Genomic DNA, 15,627 nt, shown 5'->3' with positions numbered 1-15,627 from the left:
ACAGGGAGAGCGAACGTAAGATCGATTTCCGGATTTAATTACCGATTCCTCGTGATCTCGCTGGTAGTTGGTAGTTACCTTGGATAAAAATCGCGAATATGAGAACACTCGATTGAAGAAGTATACAGTATACGAGCAGCAGATTTAATGCATTTATGATAGAAATAAGTAGGTGTAATTTGAAACAGAGAAAACATTAGACGAATTTAGAAATTCCAGGGACTAAAAATAACAGTTATTCTAAAATTTTCTACGATAAAAATCATCAATAAAAAGTTGATTATTATTGAAATTTAAGATAATGTACAGAAAATGTAAAGAAAAAAATTCGAAGAACAAAATGATTAAAAAATATTGACTTTTATACTTTTTGGTTAGAAACAACAGTTATTAGTAGATTGCGGATTTTATGCATTCATGACAAAAATCGACACGTACAATTTAAAGCAGTGGACATGCTAAAAATATTTAAGGACATCAATGCGATAGTTTCAGTTTAATAGGATATTTAAAGGAAGAACACAATTTTTATTTGGTTCCTGCGACCTGCAGTGAATGCAAACATTTTTTATTTTGCATGAAGATCCGCAATCTAGTTATTAAAAATTGGGTTCTCCTCGAAAACTGTTATCGACGACGAGAAACTGTCAATTTGAGTAGAAAATTTTCGTTTTGTATAAAGATCAGCTGTCTAATCATTACCAATATTTTTGAATATTGATATTAGGGATTGCAATACCGGACTAAAAATACAATACCGGTATTCGGTATTTTTTTAAACGTTGTACCGGTATATCATTGTCACTCTCTTCGAGAAGTCCAGATTTTAGCGGCGAACGTATTTCAAATAAGAGTAGATGCCCCAAAAAAATATTTATTATTTATAGCTAATACCGAAAATACCGGTATTTTACCTTAGCAAATACCGGTTTCACGAAATTGCAAAACAGCACGATATCGCATAACGGTATTGCAATCCCTAATTGATATGAATATTTTCAGATTAAGAATGCAACCACAATTGAAGTTTCAATCTGCTTGAACAAATTGAAGAAAACTGCTGAAGAAGGATGTCACAAAGGAAATTTCACAGAGGAGCCATTTGAAAATTATCTGAAATTGCCAATTTTTTTTATATTATACATATATCACCAACTCTTAGAAAAATGTAAAGTAATTTAGTACAATCATAAAACTTTAGTAAAATGATAAAAGTACACCACAATTTATATATTTATTGTTATATTTGTTTTAGAAATATATTTCAAGTTGTGTCACGTTTCTTATGAATGAACGACGTATCCTGTAACATGATTGGTCAGTCGCGATGGATTAGGTTGGTTCTGGAGGAACTTCCACTTGGAACTATTCCTCGAACAAATACCGTGCAAGATTACTTGGCCAGGGTATTTAACGATTTAATTAAAGCGACCAGGAAATGGGCGCCACAAAAGGTTAATGATAAGAGGGTTATTCAGAGGAAAGTAGAGAAAAAAAAGGATATCAGCGATTTTAGTAGGCGATAACCGCGCTATGAACTATCGAGCGCTGAAGTAGGTACACGTCTGGCCCGGCAATTAGCTTTTAATGTCCTCATAAGAGTTTGTCGTGAGAAAGTAGTTTTAAAATTCCAAAGTTCCCAGTAGTTCTGGGATTGAATAAAAAGTTAACGTTGCAATAAAACTGTCGTCCCGTATGGATCTCTTTTCGACATTGGTAGCAGGTCCTTTTTTTTTTATTAACGACGAAACACGCTGTAGCAAAATTAGGGGAAGTGTGATTGATTACCTTACTGATTCTATAAACAACAACACTTTACTCTGTGGTATCTACTCCTAAACACTGTAAAATCTATTTTAAAAATTGTACTCAATTGTAGGAACATTTTGTACCATCCACTCGATCAACTTCATTCATAATAAGAAACATTGGATAAAATATGTGACCAAAAATTTTATGTCTTTTATGTAATTTAATGGGAGGATGATCTCGGGAGGATTGAACCAGGCTTGCAAACTACAAGGGCCTATATCTACACACGTGTTTTAAAGGTTGTAATAGTACCCACATATTTTAATTTTCTTTTTTTCGAAAATAGGTCAAATGGGTCTGTACACGTACAAATGAATTTCGGATTAATTTTGTCAGCTATTACAAATTGCTGATCTTTGAGGAGGATTACTGGGACACCCAGTATAAATAGAAAATATCCCAGTTCCTTACACATGGGTATTAGAACGTTCAGACGAGGGGACCTTCGAATAGCGGAGGATGTGAATGACAGAAATTCCGATAATGAGAGATTCTACCGAACCTAAGATTTATACGGCGGATGCTTTTTGCCAACGAATAAAACGAATAAAAAAGTTCACTCGTTGAAAATCGTCTCAATTTTCAGTCGAAACGCCGGCGATCTCAAAATCGAGACTGTTTTCTCTTTTTTTCGGTTTTTCTTCCTCTTTTTTCTTTCTCTCTTTTTTTTTGTTATTCCTCGCGATCCTCACTTCCGGCGAGGTTTGTCCGATCCTAATAACTTCCGTTCAAGGCCTGGTATCGATAATCCCATTGTCGAGTGGGTATCGAGAAAACTCCCGGGTTGAATGGAGTGCGGTAGCACCGCAGGAGACTGCTAATGCACTGTCAACAATGGATCTCCCACCAGGAAATCTCTTCCTACCTCTGCAATGAATTCAAGCTGTACCGACTTCGATTACTTCGCGCGCGCGGATGTTATGACACTTTCGCAGGGTCGCGCGATTTTTAATAAAATTCCTCGCGAGCTCCTTACTGGATTTCGCTTTGCTTGATCTGTCAATGAATAATTCACACTGTTCCGTTCTCGTAAGCTGCCGATTCAGTACAAATTGCGCGAGCCTTCTTCCTTTTCTATAATGGCGGAGAGGGTATCCTTTTACGACGACAAATGTTATTCAAGTCGCGTAACCTTCCATTCAAAAACCTTGTTTCCTTATTTGTGTATACGACTACAATTTTATATAATACGACATGTGCAATTAAACACCAAGTGCGAGCCTTTTTTTCTAAAATGGCGGAGCGTATCCGTTTACGTCGACAAATATTATTCAAGTCGCGTAATCTTTCATTCAAGAAAGTCCCATTTGGTTTCAATATCAAGTTTCTTCATTTTAGTAATTTTATTATGTTTATGCATTGTATACGACCACAATTTTCTCGTCAATTAAGCACCAAGTGCAAGCCGTTTTCTATTTCCAAAATAGTGGAGCTTATCCGTTTACGACGATAAATATTATTTAAGTCGCGCAATCTTTCATTCGAGAAAGTCCCATTCGGTTTCAATATCGAGTTTCTTCATTTTAGTAATTTTATTATGTTTATGCATTGTATACGACCACACTTTTCTCGTCAATTAAGCACCAAGTGCAAGCCGTTTTCTATTTCCAAAATAGTGGAGCTTATCCGTTTACGACGATAAATATTATTTAAGTCGCGCAATCTTTCATTCGAGAAAGTCCCATTCGGTTTCAATATCGAGTTTCTTCATTTTAGTAATATTATTATGTTTATGCATTGTATACGACCACACTTTTCTCGTCAATTAAGCACCAAGTGCAAGCCGTTTTCTATTTCCAAAATAGTGGAGCTTATCCGTTTACGACGATAAATATTATTTAAGTCGCGCGATCTTTCATTCAAGAAAGTCCCATTCGGTTTCAATATCGAGTTTCATCATTTTAGTAATTTTATTATGTTTATGCATTGTATACGACCACAATTTTCTCGTCAATTAAGCACCAAGTGCAAGCCGTTTTCTATTTCCAAAATAGTGGAGCTTATCCGTTTACGACGATAAATATTATTTAAGTCGCTCAATCTTTCATTCGAGAAAGTCCCATTCGGTTTCAATATCGAGTTTCATCATTTTAGTAATTTTATTATGTTTATGCATTGTATACGACAACAATTTTCTCGATAATTAAGCACGAAGTGCGAGCCTCTCTTTCTTTTTCCAAAATGGCGGAGTATAGCTTCTTACGACGGACAAATATATGTATTATTCAAGTCGCATAACCTTAAGTAGAAGGCCGTTTTATACAGTGTAAGAGACAGTTTTTCTTAGGGTTAAACACAAATTGTGGGCTCCTTTTTTCAAAATGCTGCAACGTTGAAGTTAAATCTAATATTATTCGAGTCGTACGATATTTTAACCCCCTGCCGTACCTTTTCTTTTGCAGTTACAGTGATTAGATGATTAGATCGTTCTTATGCACAAAAATGTCGTAGAAGGGAAAAGAAAACGTATATTTTTTTCTTTAATATTGATTACAAACGAATCAAATTTTATTTCATCTAAAATGAAACGCGCAACATTCATATTTGTTAGACTTACTGTTAAAAACCTTCGTCGCGAGTCTGGCTCGTCAAAGTACGGCCAGAGGTTAATAGGAAAAGTTCTGTGCAATTTTCAAAACCATGTTCACTGTTTTGTTAAACTCATACAGAAACGAGTCGAATACACATGTATAGTAAACATGCTTGCCTACCTTGTATTGGTTTAGACCTTTATGGTGGTCCCTTTTAATAATTTTAAGGCAGCTATGGTTAGATCCATTCAGATTTTAACGTAGCAATTTTCTCTTACACATTTTCGTACCTACCTCATTGAAGCGAACGGTAATCCTCTCACTAATCATCTTATTGTTAATCCTAATGTAAACAGCCAACAGGTTGGCTGCTAGAAAATTGGAATTTAGATGGACGTTTGTAATGAACTTCTCGAGAGATAATCTGAATAGTCTATAGAAAGATATTAGGTTACAAACTCAGTCTCTTATGTATAGTTTCCTTCATGCCCCACATACAAATAACCTATTGTACCTGTTTGAAAACAGCAAAATCAGCTTTAATGCTTCTCTAAAATTCATGAAATAACACCATGCAATCAACTCGAGACAAGACCCGCTACTATTACTATTAAAAATTCCACTGTCTTGCCCTGCATCCCAAATTAGATATTCATGAGCACATTAACTCAATTAGCACCTTAAAGGCACTCAGAAAAGGCTCATATGCTGCCAAACCCTTTTTAAAAAGACGCCGATCGAATGGCCCCATTAATTTCGTCATCGCGACTTTTATACTATCCCACAGTTGTTGCTCGCGCCGAGAAAAAAAATCCATGGAAAGAAATCTTAAAAGATACTTAACGAACTTCCGGTGCGAGGTGCGAAAGCGTTTTACCTGTGAAATATTTAACACATTCTATACCAGGTGGCCGGTTGTCGGCGCGCCGTGCCGCACTGGCCGGAAAGAAATAGTTTCCGGTGAAATATGTGTTTGATTAACTTCCGAAAAATGACGGGGAGGGGTTCGGCCAGTGATAGAGGGGACGGGGGTAGAAGAAGAGGATCAAGGTTCGGGAGAAAGAGGGAAAGCGCAGGGTGGCAAGTGCGGAGTTGCCACCCTTCGTCAGCTGTCCTGTACGAGGCAGTCAGTACGCGTCGTGGCTTCGCCACGTGCTTCTCGTGTCTTCTGAAAGTTCGAAGTTCGGTGTGAACGACAATCCACGATATCCTCCGGTTATATTCAATTCCGCGACCCCCCGCAACCCCTTGTTTTCTTTCCCCAAATTTTAGTGGTGGAAAAGAAATTTTTCACGATTTTACAGCACGAACAGGCCCATTCAAATTTTGAGCCTACCTCATTAAAATCAACGTTAATCCTCCTATCAGCTTTACTGTTAATTTTAATATGAATATCTGATAGATTGGCTGCTAGAAAATTGAAATTTACGGGACGTTTTTAATGGACGGTGATTCCTCGTGTCCTCGGAAAGTTCGAAGTTTGGTGTGAACGACAATCCACGACATCCTCCCACTACCCCTGTTTCCATTTCCAAATTTTAGTGGTGAAAAAGAAATCTTTCACGATTTTATAGCACGGATAGGCCCATTCAAATTTTCGAGCCTACCTCATTAAAATCAACGTTAATCCTCCTATCAGCTTTATTGTTAATTTTAATATGAATATCTGCTGGATTGGCTGCTAGAAAATTAGAATTTGCGGGACGTTTTTAATGGACAGTGCTTCCTCGTGTCTTCGGAAAGTTCGAAGTTCGGTGTGAACGACAATCCACGATATCCTCCGGTTGATAATCAATTCCGCGACCCCGAAAACGTCCCACAACCCCTGTTTCCATCCCCAAATTTTAGTGGTGAAAAAGAAATCTTTCACGATTTTATAGCACGGATAGGCCCATTCAAATTTTCTCCATTTTCAAACCTCATCCTCCTACCAGCTTATTGTTCATTTTATATATTTTGGCCATTTTAATATAAATAACGGATAGGTGTGCTGCTAGAAAATTGAACTTTATGGGACGTTTTTTTATGGGACGAGGTTTTTAATGGACAGTGCTTCCTCGTGTCTTCGGAAAGTTCAAAGTTCGGCGTGATAATTACTTTTGCGACCCTCAAACCACCCCAGTTTTCGTTCCTCAAGTTTTACTGGTGGAAACAAAATTTTTCACGATTTTATAGCAGTCGTGACTAGGCCCATTCCCATTTCCACGTCGCAATTTTCTTTCACACATTTTCGGAACTACCTCATTGAAATCAACGTTAATCTTATTAATTCTAATATAAATAGCTAGAAAGTTGGAATTTACGCTACCATTTTAATGGACAGTGCTTTTCGATCTTTCGAATATTTTATAGAGAAATATAGATCAGGTTGTAAACGAAGTTACTTATGTTTTTCGAAGTTCTGTGTGAACGGCAGCCCACGATATCTCTCCGGTGATAATCAATTCCGCGACCCCCCGGAACCGTTCGCAACTCCAGTTTCCTTTTTGTATTCTTTGTGACTTCAAGATGCGACTGATCGAGAGACTGTCAATTTTAATGGCGTTCGTTGTGTCCTCGTCGTGATGAAGGGATCGTTTGAGAGACGTCAATGGAGGCTCGAATATGCGAAGATCGAGCGTAATCGGTGAGTTTGGTCAATCTTTTCGAATTTTTTATACCGCGCGGCTGTTAACTCTCTGATATTTTCGATGAATTCCAATGACTGGGAAGTGTACCGATTTTTTAATGTGACTAGATGATATTGCTGATAATATTTAGAAACATCGTGATTCATTTTATGTTTCCTGAACATTTCATTGTTCTACATATATGAGTCGAGTTTTGTTTTAACGTTTTTGTTTGGATTCTCTCATTTTTTCGTGAATTTTATCATTCTAATATTTTCACTACTGAAACCTATTAAATCTAAAGAAAACTTATTACAAAATCCCTACCTGTAGATCGTAGATCTTTATCACTAGGTTTATGGAGCACTAAAAGTGATCATGTTACATTGCTTTGTAAAAATAAGAGAAATGTGTCTATCCAAACTTTTAGCCATTTTTTCAATAATATATACCCAAAGCGATAAATTTATTGATAATTCCTCGTCAATCACCGTAAATTAAAAATATTAAACCTGATTTTGACGGGTTCCGTAAAGCTAGTGTTAAAAACTGCTAATTAATCGCTAGTGGATAATCTGTTAATATTTTATATTACCTTATTAATATTTTATTTCTGAAAATAAATTAAAAGATGAATAATTAGAATACAATGGGTGGTGATTAAAAAATATTAACGACCGGAATTGATGGACGTAGCAATTATTGAAAAATTTCATGGCAGCGGACCATCAAGAATTAGATCAAATTTACTCGTCAATTGTTCTCGACAGAGAATAAAAAAGTGAAATGGCGGTTGAGCTTTCCTAATTCAATATTTGATTATTAAATCACGTGGAAGCGCGGCCAGTCGTTTTTTGTTTTCTTCTCGTGCGTACCACTTCAAAATTCGTTAAACTCTGATTGCGAGACTTTCCAAGATTAATGAAATTTTTGTTGTGAAATCGTTGAAGCTGTTGGCGGTTGTCGAAGTTACGAAAAACCTTTTACAGTTCGAAATACATTTACTAATGAAATTTCAAAAACTTCTCTCAGCGCGAACAATGAAAAAAAAAGGAATTTCTCCTCTTCGTCAATGCTGAAAACTTTTGAGCTCTAGGCTGTGTTCGAAATTGTTTAACATTCTGCATGTAGTACATACCCTGCAATAATTAAAACATTTTAATTAAAATATGTAATAATAATATATATAGTATATATTGCGTTGGTAAAACCCAATTTTGGGAAAATTTTGCTGGCGAAAGATCATCGATTAAGATGGAAAATATTTTACTGATTAAAGTTGATTGCTTAAATAGGAAAATTTAATTCACCTTAAAATACCGAAATTGCTTTCTTGCCAAGCCAATATAATAATAATATTTCAATTAAAATATTTTAATTATTGTAGTTATAAACGTAAATTATCGAAAACTAATATACAATCTAATATTTTCTTAAGAAAGAAAAGTTACTGTCGTAGCACTTTAATTATTTAGAATCTTTGGTATCTAAATAATTTGGTATGTAACATTGTGCGTCCTAACGGATAGCATGTCCCAACTTCCATTAAACTATACAACTATTTCTAGCGTGCAATAGCTTGATTTAAGTTGGAGTAACTTTATCGCATACATAGAATGATCCACGCATGCTGTTGCGATTTCTTGTCTGAAAACAATTAAGTAAATCGATACAATTCCAACGTGTCAACGATATCATGATCACCCTAACAAAAAAAAACTATATTCAATTGAGGCAGCCATTTTGTCGACCACCTCCATTGCCTAAGAGTCGGTTGAAATTCGAAAATTAATCATTGGGAACTGCTTAATAAATTATTTAATAACAACAGCAATTTCACTACAATAACTTCTTGTAACATCATTATTCGAAAGAGAAGATTTGCGATAACTAAAGCGTTGCAAATAGTGTACACCCTATAAATTTCTGAATTTGTCGATTGCTTAATATTCTTCTTTACCAGGGAAAGCCTCCTTTCGCAACAAGTATACAAATCTTCACTGCTGCCTCTGATACTTCATCTCAGAAATGGTGGAAGTACCGGTTGAAGTCGCCTGAATAGCTGAACGCTTACTCCGCCATCTTGAATGGAGTATCAAAACTTCATACCCAAGAAACTCGTGCAGTCCGAGTGAATGTCTTTAAATTGTTTGAATTTACCGAAGCGGTATCTCACAATCAGTAAAACGTATACAGGGTGAGCCTCGTAACGTGACGATCTCAAATAACTCGTAAGGTTTGGTTGTACGAAAAAATGTTTCCAAAAAAAGTTGCTTGGTTTCCTGGCGGACATACAGTGCTCTAATCTGTTTTTAATTGTTTGCTTTTTGATCGAGATATGAGCGTCACCTTCAGTTTTTTAAATGGAATGTCTAATATTTTTTCTCAAATCCGGATAAATTATGAAATTCGCGTAGAAAAGTACAAAGTGGGACTTGGAATGAATAATTACTGAGATATTTTTAAATTAATAATCTTCTATTACCTCTCCAAGTGAAATTATTTATTATTTAATTACTATCACGAAATATTATTTGAGAATAATTTATTTTATTCAAACGTCAAATGAAAATCAATTTTTCACGTTACTTGTGAAACAAGAATAATGAAGTCTTTGAAGTAATACGTTATTTAAAATTATTACTTGGCATCTTGCTGAAGTAAAATGTGCCCAAACCCTAATTCGGGTGATACAGATTTTTGGTAGCCCTTAAAAAATGGCCAAAAAATTGTTAGAGGTAGGGGATTACTCATTGGCGACGTTGATGATATATTGATGGCGGCGAGGCGAACCTCGGAGAAGAAAGAGGGCTGTTTAGTTCGTTGTAAACTGGCGCTGATTTATCGTGTCAGTAGTAAAGACGTTTCGTTATGCGAAAAAGAGTGTCACTTAGGTGCTACCAGGGAATTCCCAGGGAGGCTTATCGTCCTTCAATGCGGTGACAGTAATTCGCCAGGGAGAAATAAATTCACGGCATTTTCTCCCGTTACATATCGTCGCCGTAGTAAAAAATGACTGGAGGACATGTAAAATATTTTATTAATTCGACTACGGGCGGTGCTGGAACGGCGCGGTTTAATAACACTTTATATCTTGTAGAAGAACAAATTAATCTCAGGATTATTATAATTCAATCACAGTCGTATTATTACTATTATAATCGCAAATCCCGTCCGTAATTTGTAATAATTAATTAATATCGAAGCACTGATTGTGCATTGTAAAGAAAAATTAAATACATTGTCGCCGTTATTATCAATTAATAAAAGACCGTTCTATCTGTTCATTGTAATACATTTCAGGTAAAGTCGTAGTTTTATTCTATGTATATTTATATATTTAAAAGCTTTGATTTTCTGTAACGACTTGTAGGTTGTGGCAATCTTAACCGATTTATAAATCGTGATTACATTCTTATAAATCGTGACTCTTCACAATTTCTGTCAATTATAATTTTAACTCTCTTAGCACCCTAATGAGGAGTCAGAGAGTCACCACTATAAATTCAAAGTATTGTTTAGATTATTAAATATATTGGTATCGAATCGATTACTAAACATTTACAGTGAGCGTAAAAAGTACTCGTACGCCCTTTAAAATAGAATAACTTTTTTATAATTGTACAAACCGCCCAGATTTTTTATAATCAATTAGAAGCATTGGTTTACGAAATGATATGGACAAAAAAGATTTTCCAAAAATTATAATTTACACGGTTACATGCAAAAATAAAAAAGGCAGTTTCTAAAACTTTTATTTGCTTCCTTAATGGACATTTAAAATATATGTTCTGTAGATCTGTTATTTATACACACGTTGAAAATTTCATCGAAATCGATTGACGCAGGAAAAAACGACACGCATCGAAAGATGTACGATTCTGTGTAGTTTGAACAGAAACTGATCGAAAGTCGTGTAAAACTACGATTTTCACCATTTTCAGCCGCATGTAGCTCGTCTGTATATTAATCGATTTCGATGAAATTTTCAGCATGTGTGTAACTACCATAGATCTATAAAACATATATTTTAAATTTTCTTTAAGGGCCTAAATAAAAAAGTTTTGAAAAATGCCTTTTATATTTTTGCATGTAACCTTGTAAATTATTATATAAGTTTTGGAAAATCATTTTTGACTATCATTTCGTAAACCAATGCTTCTAAGTGATTATAAAAAATCAGGTACGGGCTTCCTACATAAGTTACGGAAGTACCTTCGTACAAACGAGCCTAGAAGCGTGCCTGAAAAAAGTACAGGAAATAGAAGGAATATACGGGCTTCTGTTGACTTCATTGGGCTTCCTATAAAAAATCAGGTCGTTTGGTACAATTATAAAAAAGTTATTCTATTTTAAAGAGCGTACGAATATTTTTCACACTCACTGTAAGCATTGTATGAGGTACTATATCAATTTCATATCCATAAAATGAAAAAAATGATATAGAATCGAATTTTTCTAGGTCGAAAGAAACGTTTAATTTTCGAGTTGAAATAGCTCCGAGTGCAAAGCGTTAAATAAATTTGTTTACACATCACGCAGTGAATACTTCCATGTTCTTGAGTTCGTTTGGTCGACTTTTGAAAAAGTTGCTTCATTTCAGAGGATGTATGGATGCTCTTTTTGACTGACTGGATGTATACTTACAAACCGGCCGCATTCGGCTAAACGAGACGCGACGGTGTGAGTTACGCCAGTAATTAGAAAGTTTTATTATAAAAGTTGTATCCTCCATTGAGAGATCTTTCTGTATTGTGAAGAATTAGGTCGGGATGCCCTACTCGGCCCCTTCGGCGATCAGTTTTAAAGCGCACTTTTCGCTCGCAACACATCGACGTTGCCCTCGCCGAACTTTCAGTTTCCATGCAGTTCAATTAAACGACATCGGAACACCCATCCCGCCTTGTAAGATTTCGCCGCGATGAATTTCTTCTAACGGACAAAGTTCCCAGAATTGTAACGAAATAAACATCCACGAGTTATTCCGCGTACATTAATGTAGCCCTCAGCTCTCGGCAACGAAAGTCTCTTTCTCGGAAACTCTTTCCCGGTGCGGTGCTCGGAATAGTTGTACTTTTTAATGCTTCAGAAAGCAATCTTTCCAATCTCTGTAATCTCTGTTTAAACTTTATACATTAACGAGAAATATTATCTTCAATTGAAAATTCGCATACTTCCGAAATTTAATGTAACCAAACTAGGGTAAATGTAGCTATTACTGCGGTATTTTTTCCCAATGAGATTTTACCCTGAATAAATTTGTACAATTCAATGAGAATTTATTCTCGTTGGCGAGGCAAACAAAATTGCTCATCATTCTCATATTTTTATAATCTCTGGATTTGAAAAAAAATTTCCCGTAAAAGGGAAAAAGGAGACCATTTTTCTTCTAGCTCAATCGCCGAAGAACTGTTGTTCACATGATTGTACATTCTTTGTACTGCTTTAAATTTGCATAGGGAAAAGTTTTATGATCATTTAGATACCTACTTCGATACAATAAAAATATAAAAAGAAACTTCTCCTGCCTTCTTAATAAACAAATTAAGCCGTCAGCATTACGTACATTAAAGTGAAGAAGGAGCTCACTACTGCGGCACAAAAATCACTAGGAATGTCCTTAGTAACCGGTTATCGACATAAGGGTTGAAAAAAATGTCGAAATACGAAACTCACACGATTATTATTAAAATATATTCTCTAGTACTGTGTAAACTAGACCGCATAAAATTGAACGAGACTCGTCAAACATTCATATAAAAGTTAAACGTGTTGTCCACATACTTTTGAGCGGGAGTGTAATAGGAAAGCCGCTGAGAACATTTTCGCAAAAGAAGAAGTTAGAACGTTCTTGGGACACCTTGTATAAACCATCGTCCAATCGTGATTTTAAAGGGAGGTGTTACTTACTTAGCAAAATGCGAATGCTCATCTTTGTCGACGAAACATAGTTGTAAGTAGCTAAATGTCGACATCCTCGCGACATGCACGGACGATGTCGAGTTTCCCTGATTTCGTCGATGTATCGTGTGACGGGGTATTGCGAAAACACAAAAGCTACTCGAGCATCGCGATAAACTGGAACTGTCTCCTTTGAAAAGCGCGAAGAAAGTCGGTATCATTATTTACCGCGACATTTTCACGGGGAGAGGGAGAGAGATCTTGCCGGGGACGGTAGATTTCGTTTTCTGGAGGATCGTTGTGGCCAAACGTTGCATCTTGTGTTCACGAGCGTGCAATGCAATTTCTCGTTGACCCACCTGAAATGTTGTCTCTGTGTGCGAAATTAAAGAGCACGAAGTTGAACAAAACCATATGCAAAACGAGCCTATCTTGCTAAACGTTTCACGCATATACAAACATTTCGTTACGAGCTCATTATAACTCTATACTGGAATCAATTTTTGTTCAATCGTTCCTCAGTTATACACGTTTCAAATCAGCGTTGTGCAGAATTAAAATTGAATTACTCCAGGAATTATAATTACAAAGTAATTGAATCACATTGTAATTCAGTTATATTGTGATTTATAATTCAGATCTTCATTCAATTAAATTACAATGTAATTCGTGATTGCAATTGCGTACTATTATAAAATACATTGTAATTAAATTACAATGTAATTCGTAATTGCAATTGCGTACAATTATAAAATACATTGTAATTAGATTACAATGTGATTCGTAATTGCAATTACAGTACAATTGTAAAATACTTCGTAATTAAATCACATTAATTACGAATCACGATGTAATTAAATTAAAATTAGAAATTAAAGAATGATAAAGTAATAGGTAAGAAGAGGTTGAAAAATTCATGTGTAGGTTTCAAACAGAAGGAATTTAGTATTTATAAATTTATAATATCTGAACAGAAATAACTTCTGCGTTACACATTTTTTAAATTTCAAAAAATATATATCGCACTTCTTCAAAGTTCTGGGCTACAATTTGGAGAGCTGTATGTTAATTATATCGTATTTCAATTATATTGTATTTCAATTATATTGTATTTCAATTATATTGTATTTCAATTATATTGTATTTTAATTACATTGTATTTTAATTATATTGTATTTCAATTACACATCTGACTAAAATACTTAGTAATTGAATTAATTGAAAGATTTGAATTATGTAATTCAGTTACGATGTAATTGAATTACAATGTAATTGAATTAGCACAACTATGTTTCAAATCCTCCTTTAGGATTAAGATTGCGAATCTTCACGCAAAATAGAAATCTTCTGCGTCTGTTCCGAGTTAAAAATCTATAATCAGTGCAGCCTCTAAAATCTGGTACGACTGGAAAGTACCATATTCAATTATACACGTTTCAAATCCTCCTAAATAGATCGCGAATCTTCACGCAAAATAGAAATCTTCTGCGTCTGTTGCCAGCTAAAATTCTAGAATCAGTGCAGCCTCTATAATCTCGTAACACAGTAAAGTACCATTTCAGTGTTCACGCGATTGATTGAGCTAATTAATCACCAGTTGAAAGGAGGTTAAATGAAAGAGTACATATGTTGCGGAACTCTTTTAGTGGACTAATGAGAGAGTGGATTGAGACACGGGGAAAAAAGTGTTACGCCGCATTCAATTTAATCTTGTTTAGCTGAAAACCGATTAAAAATGAATGGAGACGAGGACGTCTCAGTTCAAACGGGGACATTCAAACTTTAATTCAACGACGGCCACCGTTTCTCGAGAGACGTCTATGTGAATTCTTAATTGCAAATGAAATAAAGCCACCGGCACGGCACTTTTTCAGTGAATTACACGCCACCACGAAGCTTCCGCCACGTCGTCAGGTCTGCTTGCCTAACGCCTAACAAAAAAAAATGTCGGAACGTTATCTTATTTTTTAGGGACGATGGGACACGAATTTTGGGTCTCTATTCGTAACGAGATTTTTATTGGCCACTTAGCAGCTCCTCCAGCAACTTCATGTTTAATTCCAGGGTCTCGGGGGCCTCCAACGGAAGTACTCTTAACTTAAGTTTCAGTCATCAATTCGCCCCGGAAAATGTTCTATTAACCCTTGTGATTCGCCCCTTACCACCGGCACGCGTAAAACTCGCCGATCCCAAACTTTTATTTTTTACAGTTACTCGAATTTAAAAAAAAATATTACTTTCTTGTTGTTAGTCCCTCAAGAACGACGCCTGATTCTCGGTGTTTTCTTCTGAACGAACGTCGCTATGCAATGTTACAAATGTTTCCATAATATACCGATTGATTAGACTTTTTCATAGAGTGTCGTACCTAACAATCTGGCCTCGTGACCATAAATTCTGGCGCATTCGTCAGTATGCTGCACAGACGTCATCCCTGAAGAGTGAATCTCGAAACAGGAACAGAGATGGCGTCCTTCTTAAGCAATTACATTATAGAATTAATACTAGGATTAATAATTTTGTTAAACAATGCTCTTTAAAAATTTCGAAACTATGTAATGTCTGAGGTACATGTGACAATATTATATTTGCTTAGTAAACCATCTGATTTAAAGCATTCATAAGTAAATAAATAACTTTACGCAATCTCCTACTGCTGGAAAGGTTCTCCGGGTTAAGGGGACATTAGACTTTCTCGGTCGAAGATTTAAATAATTTTTATGGGACTGATAAAGTAATGGAGAAACATTTTTTGAGTTCGTCATTTTTTTGAC

General features: G+C 35.5%; 1 protein-coding gene across 5 annotated transcripts in view; it reads left to right on the top strand.

Annotated features, from left to right (window-relative positions):
• Nucleotides 1-5,450: 5,450 nt before the first annotated feature.
• Nucleotides 5,451-15,627, top strand: part of Grd (GABA-gated ion channel) — a 74,431-nt gene continuing 64,254 nt past the window's right edge. Inside the window, exons 1-2 of one of the 5 annotated variants that reach the window (XM_076438920.1) lie at nucleotides 5,451-6,126; nucleotides 6,743-6,969. The gene's annotated coding sequence lies outside the window, so the exon portion shown is untranslated. Of the gene's footprint in view, nucleotides 6,127-6,695; nucleotides 6,970-15,627 lie in introns of all 5 variants that reach the window. The other 4 variants (XM_076438910.1, XM_076438938.1, XM_076438928.1 and 1 more) reach the window with 4 other exon arrangements.

The sequence above is a fragment of the Lasioglossum baleicum genome, chromosome 2, assembly GCF_051020765.1.
Source record: "Lasioglossum baleicum chromosome 2, iyLasBale1, whole genome shotgun sequence".
Lineage (NCBI taxonomy): Eukaryota > Metazoa > Arthropoda > Insecta > Hymenoptera > Halictidae > Lasioglossum > Lasioglossum baleicum.
This window is presented reverse-complemented; position numbering and strand designations above follow the sequence as displayed.